Source organism: Cupressus sempervirens, chromosome 4, assembly GCF_028749045.1.
Source record: "Cupressus sempervirens isolate cs-2001-9-10 chromosome 4, ASM2874904v1, whole genome shotgun sequence".
Taxonomy (NCBI): domain Eukaryota; kingdom Viridiplantae; phylum Streptophyta; class Pinopsida; order Cupressales; family Cupressaceae; genus Cupressus; species Cupressus sempervirens.
In genome coordinates this window covers 368,638,767-368,654,782 of record NC_143121.1, presented here as the reverse complement: position 1 = coordinate 368,654,782, position 16,016 = coordinate 368,638,767, and positions in this window count along the sequence as shown.

Sequence of the window (16,016 nt, the reverse complement as noted above, 5' to 3'; positions counted from 1 at the left end):
TGTAAGTGTAAATAATAAATACTTATTTACACCAACACCCCCCCTTAAGTGCAACTTAGGGGAATGCTCTTAAGCTTACAAAATCTAGAATGCAATACATGATGGGTCCCATCTACTAGGCCACGTTAGGTACCCATGTACATAATGATATGCAATCTCTCATAAAGTGGAGAAAGAGAGAAAACCTCATGGGAAAAACCCTCCCCCAAAAAGAGAGATGAACTGATGTATTGATGGATGGAGTAGTCAAGACCCCCCCATTATGACATAAATCTAGTATATACATAAGAGAATGATGAGAAGAGGAAGAGAGACAAAATAGGTTTCCCCACCATAAAGAAGAAGGCTGACCAATGACTACTCCAATGAAGAAGCTAATCCAAGACTACAAAATGGTGTTCCTCCCCTTAGGAAGAAATAATGCCAAAGGCACACATGAGATGCTTACACTGTGTGTGAAAAGAATCCCATGGATAAGAGATGTCTCTAAAACCTGCTCAACTAGCTCAAGAACTTGTCTCAAAGAACTGTCTGTCTTTGCAACTAATGAAGAAACCCTCTACAACTGTTGATCATAAGTATCCACAATCACTTCAATCTGTAATGACTAATTATGTAGAGAATGAGCAAGAGGGTCAAATGGATCCCTTGTGACAACTAAATAAGGTGTTGCTACATCAAGAAGAAGAGGCAAATCATCAATACTATCCCCTAAATCTATCATTGTAGTTGGACCTAGAAGACTGGATGTACCCTACTACATTGGACCTATCACTGTGGCTATGTATGCATGTGGATTGAATTGATGTAGTGACCTTTCGCTGCAACTGTCGATAGAACCCCAAGTGTCTGAATCTATTGAAGCACTATCACTTGTGTCACTATCAATTTCCACACGATATGAAGTGCAGAGAGGATTAGAGGACAAGCTTGGTAAACTTTCCTCAAAGTGTACATCCTTCTCCACAAAAATATAATGTGTCTCTAGATCCAACAGTCCATATGCCTTCACACTATCTTCATAACCAATGAAAGTGCAAGGCTAAGTTGATTGTGCCTTGCGTCCCCTTGAAGCTATCTTTGCCCATGTAGGACAACCAAAAACTTTGAAGTGTGTCACAATAGGTTTTCTGCCGCACCATGCCTCAAAAGGAGTCTTGCCATCTAAGGCTGGATGAGGAGACCTATTAAGAATGTGAGTGGCACTACTAATTGCTTTGACTTCTAATGATGGATCTAGAGACTTGGCCTTTATCATGCAACTTGTCATAGACTTAAGAGTGTGGATCCTTAATGCTACAACATCTGTCTTATGCAGACTAAATGTTGGCAGAGTTTGAAGATCAATTCCCTCGAGTCTACAAAAGTCTTTAAGTCTTCTATTCACATACATGCTTCCATTATCCATTCTTAGAACTTTGATGGCTTTCCTAGATTTCTATTCAACATGAGTCTTGAAGGCTAGAAACTTGTCCAACACTTCATTCTTATTATGAAGAAAGTAGACCCAAGTGTATCTTGAAAAGTTATCAATGAAAGTAAGTATATAGCGACCCTAGCTGACTGCAAAAGGACCTACAAATACCATGTGAACCATCTGTAGAACACTCGGTGCTCTTGAAGACTTCCCTTTTTGAAACTTCCCCTCTGGATGCATATCCACTAAATCTGTTGAACATTCATAGTGGGAAAAGTTGATTTGAGGTAGACCTTTGACCATTCTATTTATGCAAAGCTGTTGAAGATAGTAGAAGGAAATATGTCCAAACCGTTGATGCCATAATTACATTGTTGAATTGGATTGAGATAACAAAGCCAAGGCCATTGAAGGAGACTTGGGCACAAAATGGAAGAAAGAGTAAAACCTTTTGTTATGATTCACTTTCCCAACTACAACCAATGAGTCATCTTTTAGACTGTGCACCTATACTGAGTTTCAAAGGAACTCAACTCTATGTCCATCTCCGAGGTGAGTGATTTGGTAAATTGATAGGAGATTTGAACTTAGGTTTGAAACATAGAGAATATCTTGAAACTCTCCATTTTCCATTTCCATTTTTCCTTTTCCTTCAACTTCCATTTTGGTATCATCTCCCACAAAGATGTGTGGTACCTTTGATTGCTTCAATGAAGAAAAATCTTCCTTTGAAGAACCCATATGATATGAGGCACCTGAATCAAGTATCCATTCCTTTGAAGAGTTTGAATTTGCCATGAGTGCTTGCCCTTTACCCTTTGAATCTGAAGAAGACCCTTTATCCTTATGAGCATTAGGCAATGGAACATTATGTTTCTTCATGATGTTGGTTAACTCATCAATCTTTTTAAGATAACACTCATGCTCTTCATGACCCATTTTCTTGCAATAGGCACACTTTTTATTCTCCTTATTATTGTACCCCTTCTTGTTGGAGTTTGAGGAAGACTTGCCTTATTGATTGGATTGTGGTGTTGTCTTTTTTGCATCCTTTGATTTTTTCTTCCACTTCTTCTTCTTACCATTTCCTTTATTCAAAGATTGTCCAGCTAAATTTTGAGAACCCTCATTGTTGGCCACCAATGCTTTATACTTAGGTGATTTGAGAATCCCCATCGATTTCAACTTCTTTTCTTTAGTATCCAATAGATTAGCATATTCATCAAAAGTGACTTTCTTATAGGTAGACCCTAAGGTAGTCTTTGAGGTATTAAAAGAAGATACAAATGTGGAATATCCAATGGCAGCTTGTTATGTATGAGATAGATCAATCTTTGATCTTTGATAGAACTCCCACAATCAATAAGCTTTGTCCTTAGTTCATTCACCTTGATGATGAAATCTTGTATTAAATCAAATGACTTAGGATCTAAGGAGACAAGCTCATCTTCAATTTTAAAAACATCCTCTTCAAACACTTTACCATATAGGTTTTTGAGGATATCCCAAGCTTCCTTGGATGTAGAACACTTCTTAATTTGATACATGATCTTGTCATCAACCCCCAAACATATATCACCTAGGGCTTTCCTATCCATTGCTACCCAAGCTAAAATATCACTTGATGATACATAATCACCTACTAGTTTAGGAAGAGTACCATCTACATATTGTGAAAATCCATTATGCATTAAGTGATACCACATTTTGATGGACCATGTAGCATAGTTATGTGGAGTTAATTTTAGAAACTTAAAATTTCCCATAATGCAGAAAATGAAAGAAGAGTGCAGAAAAGAGAGAACACAACACCAAGAACACTCCCTACCCTTTCATTAAATCAAAAAACTCCCCCAAAAGAGATGCTTTTGGCACTTTATCAGTAGTGCGATTACAATGGCCACTTGCCAATTCTGACCTTCATGGACTTCTGATTTTGCTTGTTACAACCTCTTAATGAAATATAAATATGGAACTTTATAATGTGCTACTATTCTAAAGCAATACAAAGAAAAGAAAGACCCTATTTCTAAAAGTGACACTTTTGTCCATGCAACCCTACAATCTAATTTCAGATCTGGAAAGTAAATAAAAAATAATGCACTTTCAAAAAAAAAGAACCTTATTTTGACTCCAGATGTGCTTGTACGAAGCATTTGAAGTTGCAAATTACAGGATTATATAGGTACAATTGCCAAAAAAATGCAATTTTTAAACAATCCGTGCACCAAAACTAGAAAAGAGTTGCACCACTAAAAAGTTTAGAAAATTCTACCCAATTTCAAAAAAAATTACACCTGATTTGGAGTCTGGATGACTGAGATATGGCCTCTCGAAGCCAGACTACAAAATCTAAAATCAATCTAGAGAGGGGCTGCATCAGTAAAAGACGAGGTTAAATTTGAGGGTCATGCAATCATCATAGTAGTTCAAATTGGCCATGCAAGGATGGTCAAACAATAGTCAAATTTAGACCAGTGTATTGATGACATCAACACACCTTCAAGCTTCTGATGATGTCATTCGTATGGATGATGATGGCATTGTACAGATCCATACGGTCATATTGTACTGACTATACAACCATGCACAACAAAAAAAGACATGGCAGGCCTATGTGTACTGCTGACTCGGTGCCACGTAATGCTGACATGTACGACAACTGGGTACTGATTGGGAAAATGATTCAATGCTGACATGGTGTTGTGTCGGCAAGAGTGACACATGGTGATTTATCCTTGGTCCATGTAAACTTTAACAGTGAATGGAGGGCGGCCGCATGTAAACAATTTGAAGCACTGCATGGCGCAGGCTGGTGGAGGAGACTTGCTGCAGGCAGGGTCTATATCTACCACGTGTACTCCGTAGTCTACATGGTGCAATCCATGTAGCTTTTGCATGGATTCAAAATGCACTGGAAACTTTTTTCTATGGAGCCTGATATTAAAGTCTGTGGTTGTCGAATTTGAAATGTAAGCCAAGATTCCTTGCCATCGCTAGAAGTTTTTATGTAGTGGTCAAGTTTTCAAACGATGGTCAGATTTGTGTGGGTTTAGTCCCACATGTTGCGTGGGACTTCACTCATCATAACACTATATAAATAGCAAAGCTCACAATAAGAAAATAAAATGTGTGGGCACTAGTATGGTGAGAGTCCACCGACATTCAATGTGCTTGGCCACGAGTTAGGTTCGCCAAAATGTGGTAAGGCCAGTGTAGTTTTCTGAGGGGCACAACTAGATTATAAGCTAGATTATTTGTATAGTATGGCCTAAATTTGTAGAGTAAAATGCCCGCTGATTAAATAATTAAATATACCCTACAAAATAATAAACCTCTAAAATTGTAGAGTCGGGATCTAACGACCCGATTCTGCAAAAAAAAATTCTCTGACTGGGGAAAACAGCAGAATAATTTTCCAAAAATATAATTTTGAAAAATGCAGAGAATGAAAATAATTTAAATCCAAAAATAAAATAATTAGATCAATTAAATAACCATACTCGAACTGCAAATTGGGGCCTCCGGGTTTTGATTTGCAAATTGTTTTTGCCTCACGATCAACTTTCACCCAACCTAGGCAAATTTATAGTCAATCTTCATCTAATCAATGCTTTGAACGCAATGGAAAGGTCAAATCTAGCTCTAGACACTCCCAATTTATGTAGATTCTCTAGATTCGAGTCAAGGTGTTGAAACATGAATGGTCTCGAATGGCTATGTGTAAAGAATCTCCCTCAGCTTTGATACCATGTAAGAATTTGGCTTAGGCCAAAATTCACCCAAGACCAAGGAACTCAAACACAAATCCAATAGTAGACCAAAGAGAGAGTATGATCAGAATGACAATATATTCATTCAATATGGCGTATATGCCATATCAAGAGTACACTAGGAGAGCCTTTATATAAAGGCCTCTGGAGAGCTTCTAGAATGCATAGAAGTTAGCATCATGATAAGTCCTACAACCAGGCACATGTCCACCAGATATGGGTTATCCTCTATTAAGCACAAAAATAAGTGTGATGATGTAAGGATAAGCCTACAATGGTGTATCATACAAATTAGTGGTGTAGACAACAAGTGCTAAATTAGGGGTGTGAATAATTGTGTTGTCAACATGACAACTCAGTAAATAATGCAAACTCCAATGTTGTAGACACCATGTGCTGAAATAGAGTTGCGTACTTCTGTGAGAGTACACAAACTCTTAAGTGTCTCACCTAAATAAATAATAAAATAATGCATTAACCTAAGTAAACTTAAGTAAGTGTAAATAGTAAATACTTATTTACACCAACACATACACATAAAAGAAATAGCATGAACACAAGTGAAACCAAGATTTAAAGTGGAAACCCAATTTGGAAAAAATCACCAATTGCAACTAGTTACTGTTTTTCACTCTTCTGAAGTGAGCCAACCTTATTAAAGGTTAAAAAACACACTGTTAGGTGTGACCCTATTAAAGGATTTAATCACCCTATTAGGAGTGGCCTTGTTAGAGGTCTTTAGACACTTCAATCTAGAAATGCCACCTTGTCAGAGGATTTACAAATAGTTGTTAGGCTAACTATGTTAAGATATTTGATTCAGCGCTACAATGGTTAAAGCGTAACAATGACTTGATCTAATATCTGATGCAACTATCTTTGTTGAATCAGATCTCAATTCTATATTTAATACTTGATCCTTTTTTATCAAATAAATCTTTGCAGCCCAACAAGGATATTCTGCTTATCCTTCCAATTCACTTCCTCTAAACATCTTCTTATCTGCACACACTCTCACACTTTCAATCCCACAACTTGACCTTATATTTATATCATATACATTATCAAGCCGACTTTAATACAACTTAAAATAATTAACATTCATCTCCTTAGTTGGCTAGAACCAACAAATAAATCCATTAAACTCAATATGCCAAAACAAGAATTTTTTTTGTTAGTAGACCTTGCTTGGTAGACACTAATTAAAATAGATTTTCCAATGTTAACTAAGTGAACTTGATTAACACTGCAACTTCATAAACTTTCTTTGGTAACCAAGTGACCTCGATTAACATTGGTTACATGCCAACTTTACTTTGTCTCCCGAGTAAACTTAGTAGACATTGTCTTCTGCAAATTATCTTTGGTAACCGAGTGAGCTCGGTTAACACTCGTTACTTGCCATCTTTCCTTTGTCTCCCAAGTGAACTTGGTAGACTGTCTTCTAAACGTGGCAAAAACCAGAATGCTTTATAGACACTGACTAGTGAATATATGACATTTTGTGTAACATCAAAGACAATATAAAATTGATCAATTGTTTTCAACAATCTCCCTCTTTGTCATTGATGGCAACACATCATGTCATAATACAATGAATTTTTAGATAAAAGTACAAGTAAGGATAGTATCCTTAGTTTGATTTTGATTCTCCTTCATGAGAACTCTCTCTATCAATGTGAGCTCCCTCTTACATCAATCTCTCCCTCTAGAATGATTCTGTAATTTTAGTTTCTCCCTCTATCAACAAACTCTCTAACTTTACACTTCATCAAACTCTTCCTTTTTAACATCTTCACAGCAACCTTTCTCTTTACAATATATAAGTGATATGACATCAATCTCTCCCTCTTTGACATCCTATGCCAAAGACAATATTTAGTAAATTTTAATATACCTAATGTATACATTCATATACAATATGCCCTTTCAATACTACATCAACTTGGCTAATCTTCAAGAATACTCAATTGATGCACCACTAAAATTTGTTTTTAAGCTTCAAACAGGGGAATGACCCCTAGCTTACCTCATAGATACAAAAAGGCATCCTTATGTAATGGCTTGGTGAATATGTTTGCAATTTGTTTTTTAATATCCACATATTCCAATCTCACCTCTTTGTCTTACACCAATTCTCTGAGGAAGTGATATTCATTGCAATGTGCTTGGTCTTGATATGTATCATAGGATTCTTTGATATGTTAATTGAATTGGTGTTATCATAGAAGATAACCATTGAATTCTTGATTTCTACCTTCATGTATGTTAACAATTGCTTGAACCAAACAATATTGGAATAATTGACTACTGCTACAACATATTCTACCTCTATTGTAGACTAAGAGATGCAATTCTTCTTTTTACTTGTCCAAGACACTAGTCTCTTACCAAGAAAGAATGCCCCACCATTGGTGCTCTTCCATCCATCAATGCTTCTTATCAAATCAACATTAGTAGAGGCTTTCAAATCAAAGTTACCTCCTTTCTTGTACCATAATCCATAATCTTCAGTACCTTTTAGATATCTCATGATTCTCTTTATTTCCATCATATTATTTTCTTTAGGATTAGCTAAAAATTTTGCCACCATATTAACTATAAGAGCAATATCAGGCCTAGTCTGTACTACATCCTGCAATTTTCCAATCATAGATCTATATGTGATCTGATCCACCTCTTTGTAATCATCATTTTTTGAAAGCTTATGTCCATAGACATAGGTGTTCCAACTAGTCTTGAGTCCTCCATTCCAAACTTCTTTAGTATCTCCTTGATATACTTAGATTGAGTAATGTAGATACCATCTTTCTTCTAGTAAATTTGCAAGCCAACAAAGAATTTGATCCCTCCAAACATTGACATCTCAAATTCCTTACTCATTTCCTTAGAAAAGGATTTACTCATCATCTGCAAAGATTTCTGCCAGTCCTTCTTTGATGTAAAGATAGTTGTTATCATTTTTCCTTTGAAAACAATCTTGATCAAATAACTATGAAGTCTTTCATACCAAGCTCTAGGAGCTTGTTTGAGACCATATAATGCTTTGTGTAGTTTATAGACCATATCCTTTTTGCTAGGATCTACAAAACCTTCAGGTTGTTCAATGTAGACTTCCTCTTCTAGAATTCCATTCAAGAATGTAGATTTCACATCCATTTAATACACTTTAAATCCTTTATGTACAACATAAGAAAGTAAAGTCCTAACACCCAATCTTGCAACAGGGGCAAAATTTTCACCATAATCAATACCTTCCTCTTGAGAGTAACCTTTGCATACTAACCTTGTTTTATTTCTTAAAACCTCTCCATCTTCATTCAACTTGTTTATGAATACCCACTTTGTGCCAATCACATTCTTATCCTTGGGTCTAGGATCAAGAGTCCAAGTCTTATTCCTTTCTATTTGTTCAATCTTTTTATTCATCACTTCAGTCCAACTTTCATTGTCTAAAGCATCTTTAACAATTCTAAGTTCAAGTTTAGTAAGCAACATGTACATTTCAATTTGTTCCCTGTCATTGTACCTTCTGACTTGTCTTTAATAATATGCTTAGGTGCATGGTGCTTTTTGACATATCTTGAAAGTGTAGATACTTTAGATTTAGAGCTTATTCCACTCACCTCACCATGATCTTTTACATCATGCTCAGGTCCCATTATCTGTGACTTGGGTCCTTCACATTTTGACTCAAGTTGCACTGGCTGCAACTTGAGTGCTTCTAGAGATTTTGGGGACTCAAGAGGTGAAGTTTTCTAACTTCTAATTGGATTAGGCAATGTATTAAGTTCAAAGCAAACAAATTTTATGTAGTCTTTAGGTTATTTATTGCTCTCTTCTTCACTCTTTTCTGCAAACTCATCAATCTTCACATGTGCACTTTCTATGATTTTATGAGTGGACAAATTCAAACATTTATATGCTTTACTTCTACAGGAGTACCATAGGAATATGCCTTCATCATTTTTGACATGAAATTTACTTTTCCTAGACTCCTTCAAGATATAACATTTGCTATGAAATACTTCTGGAAGTAACTTGCATCGGGTTTATAGCCATACCATAGTTCATAAGGTGTTTGATGTGAGTCTTTCCTCAGCTATACTATGTTTAAGGTATGAATTATTATATTGATTGCTTCCTTCCAGTATTTGATTGCAACATTATTTTCTATCATCAAGGTTCTTGCACAATCCATGATAGATATGTTCCTTCTTTCTGCTATGTCATTCTACTGAGGTGTACTAGGGGTTGATGCTTGTCTTTTGATTCATTTCTCAATGCATAATTCATTGAATTCATTTGAGTGGAATTCACCTCCTCTATCTAACCTTAGACACTTTAGTTTCTTTCCTGTCTATTTCTCAACTCTAGCCAAATACCATTTGAACTTTTGAAAAGCTTCATATTTATATTTCAAATACATTACTATCATTATTCTAGAATAATCATCAACAAATTAAATGAAATACTTATCTCCACTATAGCTGTCTATGCCAATGGGTCCACAAAGGTCTATATGAACCAACTCAAAGACTTCTTTATAATGATAGTTCTTGCTTTTGAAACTAGTCTTTCCCATCTTTCCAATTTGACAATTTTTACACATGCCCATATCAGGTTTCCTCAGACTAGGAATACCTCTCACTCTTTAGTTTTTTCTTATCTTGCCCAGGTTATCAAAGTTCACATGACACAATCTTTTATGCCATAACCAACTTTCTTCTACTTGAGCAATGAGACATGAACTTTCACTTAGATCTAGGTAGAATAAGTTACCTTTTGTTTGATTACCAAACCCAACTAGATTTCCTTTTCCATCTAGCATCTTGGTATTCCCATTCATGAATTCTACCTTGAACCCAATGTCATTCAACTGTGCCACACTCAGTAGATTATGCTTCATTTCTTCAACCTAGTAGGCATTATCACATTTGAGTTCATTGGTTAGTGAAATACAACCTTTTCCTTTTATGCAACAAGGTTCATTATTTCCAAATCTAAGACTCCCACCATCATAATGTTCCATATGTTCAAAATTTGATTTATCACTGGAGTCATATGGTGAGAACAACCACTATCAATAATCTATGTATCACTTTTGCTAACATGAGAAATAAGTGCCATCTTATCATCTTCATCATCAGATCCATCTTTTAGAGCAATATAAGCCATTTCATCATTATCACTACTACCATAATCCTTAGTCATGAAACATGACTTCTTACCTTTATCTTTGTAGTCTTTGAAGCTTTTGAAATCCTTCTTGCCTTTGAACTTGCACTTTTATTTTATTCTTTGCATTCTCGGTTTGGACACCTTGCAGCAATGTGACCAACTTCTTCACAAGAAAAATAGATTAGAGGAATTTTACTTTTGTACTTTACTTTGCCTTTGGGGTATTTCCTTGCAAGAAGGGCTTCAATGACTTAAAGATCACTATCAAAACTTTTCTTCTTCACTTTCAAATTGTTTTCCTTTTGATTTTCCACCTTTCTTCTTGAGTGAAAGCTTGGCTTCAAATGCAGACTCAATGCTTTTGGAATTTGGAACATAGTTGTCATAGTTATCTAACTCAAAGGTTGTCAACCTTCCCACTAGAGCATCCAAAAATATATTACTATTGGGATTAGATCTTATCTCTTCTAGTGTAGATATTCTAATTGTGTAAATAGGAATAAGGGTTCTGAGTACCTTGTTAACCACTGTCGCATCATTAATTTCTCCTGGAGAGGCTTTGATTGCACTTACACTTGCTTTGATTCTTTTAAAATATTTCATAATATTTTCATTCTCTCTCATCTTCATCTAATCAAACTAGCCTCTAAAACTTTATGTTTTGGCTCTCATCACATTGTCATCTCCTCCATAGACATCCTTTAGTTTGAACCACATTTCATGAGTAGTAGCACAATCTTTGACCTCATCAAAATCAGCATAGTTAAGATTAGATTCAATGTCAATCATCATAATGCTATGGTTCTTCTTTTCAACAATCTCTTCCATAGTCAAATTTTCAGTAGGAGCTTTATACTTGGCATTCAAATACTTCAGATCTTTATCACTAATGGTTGCCATATATAGCTTCATAAGTTCCTATCATGCCTCAAAGTTATCTTTGTTCAACTTGGGAATCTCTCTCTTGTAAGACATCTTGATCTTTAGCTTAGGTCCTTGAAACCTTCTCTACAAGCAACAAATGCTCTAATACCAATTGTTGGAAATATAAGAGGAGTAACTGAGAGGAGAGGGGTGAATCAGTTACTACAAAAATAAATCCTAGATCCCTTAGATGCTAATATAAATCAAAATATAAACTCTGGTAAATTTTTTTTTTTTTAAAACTCAAGTTAACATAGAGGCACTCAGTTAACACTAGTAATTTACTATCACTCAACAAGCATTGAAATATCAACTACAGCTTGGTAACTATTGAACATTCAAATCTTATGATATTTAGTGTGATTAGCATTAAAAGAAATAACATGAACACAACTAACACCAAGATTTAACGAGGAAACTCAATTTGAGAGAAACCACCAATTGCAACTAGTTATTGTTTTTCACTCTTATGAAGTGAGCCCTGTTAGGAGCCAACTCTATTGAAGGTTAAAAAATACACTGTTAGGTGCGACCATGTTAAAGGATTTAATCACCCTATTAGAAGTGGCCTTGTTAGAGGTCTTTAGACACTTCAATCTAGAAATGCCACCTTGTTAGAGGATTTACAAATAGTTGTTAGGCTAACTCTATTAAGATATTTGATTCACTGCTACAATGGTTAGAGAGAAACAATGACTTGACTTGATTTATAATGCAACAATCTTTGTTGATTCATATCTTAATCCTGGCTTGAATACTTGATCCTTCTTGATTAGATAATTCTTTGCAACCCACAAAGGATTTTCTGCTTATCCTTCCAATTCACTTCCTCTAAGCATCTTTTTATCTTCACAGACTCTCACACTTTCAATCCCACAACTTGACCTTATATTTATATCATATAAATTATCAAGTTGGCTTGAATACAACTTAAAACAATTAATATTTATCTCCTCAGTTGGCTAGAACCAACAAACAAATCCATTAAACTCAATATGCCAAAACAAGAAAATCCTCTGTTAGTTGACCCTGCTTGGCAGACACTAACCAATATAGATTTTCTTGTGTTAATCGAGTGAACTTGGTTAACACTGTAACTTTGTACACATCCTTTGGTAATTGAGTGAGCTCAGTTAACACTAGTTCCATGCCAACTTTACTTTATCTCTTGAGTAAACTCGGTAGACACTCTCTTCTGCAAATTCTTTTTGGTAACCGAGTGAGCTCGGTTAACACTCATTACTTGTCACCTTTCCTTTGTTTCCAGAGTGAACTCCGTAGACACTGTCTTCTGAATTTGGAAAACACTAGAATGCTTAGTAGACACTAACTAGTAAATATATGGCATTTTGTGTAACATCAAAGACAGTATACAATCGATCAATTGTTTTCAACAGGAATATCAATTAAATGCATAGGAAAGTGGTTGATCATTAGAATCAATAACTATGTCATCATCTAATGGTATATAGGTTTCTTCACGAGGAAGGGAGTAATTTTTGTCCTTATCCAAGGTTTTATTCTAAATATTAGGATTATCCATGTTAGGAACATCATTACTCACTAGGGCTTGATCAACATTATCTTTAAAAGGATGAGTCTTAATAAAAGAACACATTGAAGTGCCATCATATGCATGAAATAGATCATCTTGATGATCATGAAGAAAGCTTGAAAATAAAGATAACCAAACCATGGAAAGGAAATGCAAGGACTATGAAAGAAATGAAATCTAATAATGTAGGATGCAATATTTTTTTATATTTTCACAATACAAATTATATTAAATTCAATCTATACAAAAACAATGAAATACAAAAGGAGATATAAATGCCACTAATGCATACAAAGCATACAAAGTAAATCTAGATGCATAGAGAAGCAATACAACCCTAAAATCAAACAAAGGAGAGAAAGTTTTAGGTTCACCAAAAATTTTAGTGGTGAAATAGAAGTGGTCAATAGGACATAGCCACCATTTTACATTGACATTCAATACAAGAGAAAGAGGGGTTTCCAAACATAACTCTCAATATAACTCAAGTTAGACAAGCAAAACCCAAATGTAGAAAGGGATACCAATGCTAAACCCAAATTACATCAAGGAAGTATGCAACCAATTCCTCTTTCATGAAATCTAAAGTTTGACTAAGGATGTATAGATGTAAATATAAAATTGAACTAATTGATTAAATGAGAAGTGTAAGCTAGATCTAGGTGTTAGGATTAAACCACGGACAAAAAATAACAATTACATGCAAATATAACCAATAATAGAAAATAATAGATCACATAGAAAAGAACACAAGGCACCAAGATTTAACGTGGTTCACCCAATCCCTAGGCTACGTCCACCAAATATCAAGTACAATATTATTACAATCCAGTGATTACAACCTGATTACAATTCATAATCCCTTATAGCTCAATACCACCGCAAGAACCTATTTCGCATCACCACTATGAAACAACCCTAACCCTAAGCCCTTTTATACAAGTATTAAACCGCTTTAGGGTTACTACATGTCGGCCATAAATTAGCCATTACTTTAGTGGCAAATCTACGAATAGTACCAAATTAATTTTTTTTTGGGTGATGAGCCCCAAAGAATTTATGAAGTATGTACAGTACTTTCCTGATCAGTCACCACATACTAACACTAGGTGCTAAACATATGCAATCATCCCAATTAAGATATAGAAATAGGTATAGACTAAAATGTGAAATGAATAATAAATGCTCTCCTCAAAATGTGCAAGTGAATAAAACTTTTCAATCCAAAAATCATGGATCTAAACTTGTGATAAAAATTTTGACTATGGATTCATGATCACAACAAAAAACCTAGAAAATGTTATTTTTCAGGCCTTCAAGAAGATGTCGACTTGGTAGTAAAGTATCTAGACACTTTATGACAAAGTCACCATGTCTCTAGGACACAATAGAAAAGTTGACCCAACATTTTTAGAAAGTCTCAGGGATTAGTTTCTAGATCTGTGGTCACAATCTAGTTGTCCTACTTTTGCACATAGTAAAACTTGGTTTTTAGTTTGGTATGATGAGGGTTTGCCTTGGTCAAGCCTTATATCAAGGAATTAACCTTGAAATTGAGATGTAAAAGTAATGATAAAGGAAATGCTAACATGTATTAGGATTGAATATATCAAATGAAAGATACTTATGCCTTTGTAGATGCAATGAGATTTATTATGTGATCAAGTATGCAAGTGTAATAGTCTTGACTCAAAGAAACTAAAGAAGCCAAAACCTCATGAATAGGATTGTATATTACATTCCATGTTGAAGATTGAAAGAACAGGAATTCTTTGAATGATAGATCTCCTCCTTAGAAGGCAAACTACACTACCACCTGGAAGGAAAAAACTTGTTGAAAGAAGGGAATGCTTGAACTCGATGAATGCTTGAAGATGCTTGTTTGAAGTCTCATGAGTACATGTATTCTTACTCTTGATTACTTGTGAAATGATGATACATCTTTATGTGTGAAAATGAAGAGCTCCAAGCCTCCTTATCTACTATTTTTTGGGGATAAAAAACAAAGTAGGCCAATTGGGGAGCAAGAGTAAATAATTTAGAAACTTGAGACACTTTGAGATCAAAAATTAAAAATCCTTAAAGAATAGGTCAACATATTCACAAGGAAGCCTTAAAATAAAGGTCCTCGAGGTCTCTGAGAAGGTATAGAAAGAATCTTAAAAAGTTGAAATTGTAGGTAGTTATGAGAAAAATGTGACAAAATAGCACCTAAAGGATCATGTTGGAAGATGAGAGAGAACTAAGAAATGTGAGAAAGATTAGAAAGAAAAAAGAGAGACCAAAATCACACTAAATAGGGCTAATAGGTCTCAAAATGAAGTGCTTCCATTTTAAGATGATACAATTACAATTACAAATTTGTATAAGGATTTTAATATGGTGACATAATGGTTTTGTTTTCTTCTTTCATGAACTTACGGGAGCATTTCAAATGTGCATGTAATCAAGGAAGAGTAGAAATGAATTTATTTATGTGTTTTACCTATGAGTAGAAACTAGATTAATTCTTGGACAAGTGTACATGCATATTTACTTTTATATACCAATTTATGATTCATCTCCCATATACATTAGTGTTAGTTCTATATTGTCATATATGAGATATAATTGTTTCATTGTTGCAACAAATCCATCTGATCCACTAGTTTTGAGCAACTAGCCTTCTTGCACTGGGTCGACATGCTCTACATGTCAGGTTGAGCCCCAGGGGAGAAAACCACTCTATTGCTGGGCAAAAAAATAATTATGGACCACACTCACATCTCGATATAGAAGACGAAAATATGTTCAATGACATAAGGAGACATGGATATCATAGTTCATATTTTTATATCATATATTCATGACTCAACCTTTGGTACTTATTATATTCAAAGATGTAAATTGTCATTCTATTTGTTGTATATTTTGCACTTGATAATTGACTAATAGGTTGACACTCTGTTTAGTTCCTTGATGTAATTTAAACTAATGCTACTTGCAATCATGTACTTAAGGTGTATTTAACAATTTTGGTCAACAACTCAAATATTTTATCATACCTTGTGTTTAAACATATATTTGACATGTAAGTAGAAAAATGTATTTTATTATCATGAATTAAATGATGAAATTTCTTTGATTAGCCAATATGTTGATTTAATAATTGACTTGATTGATCAAC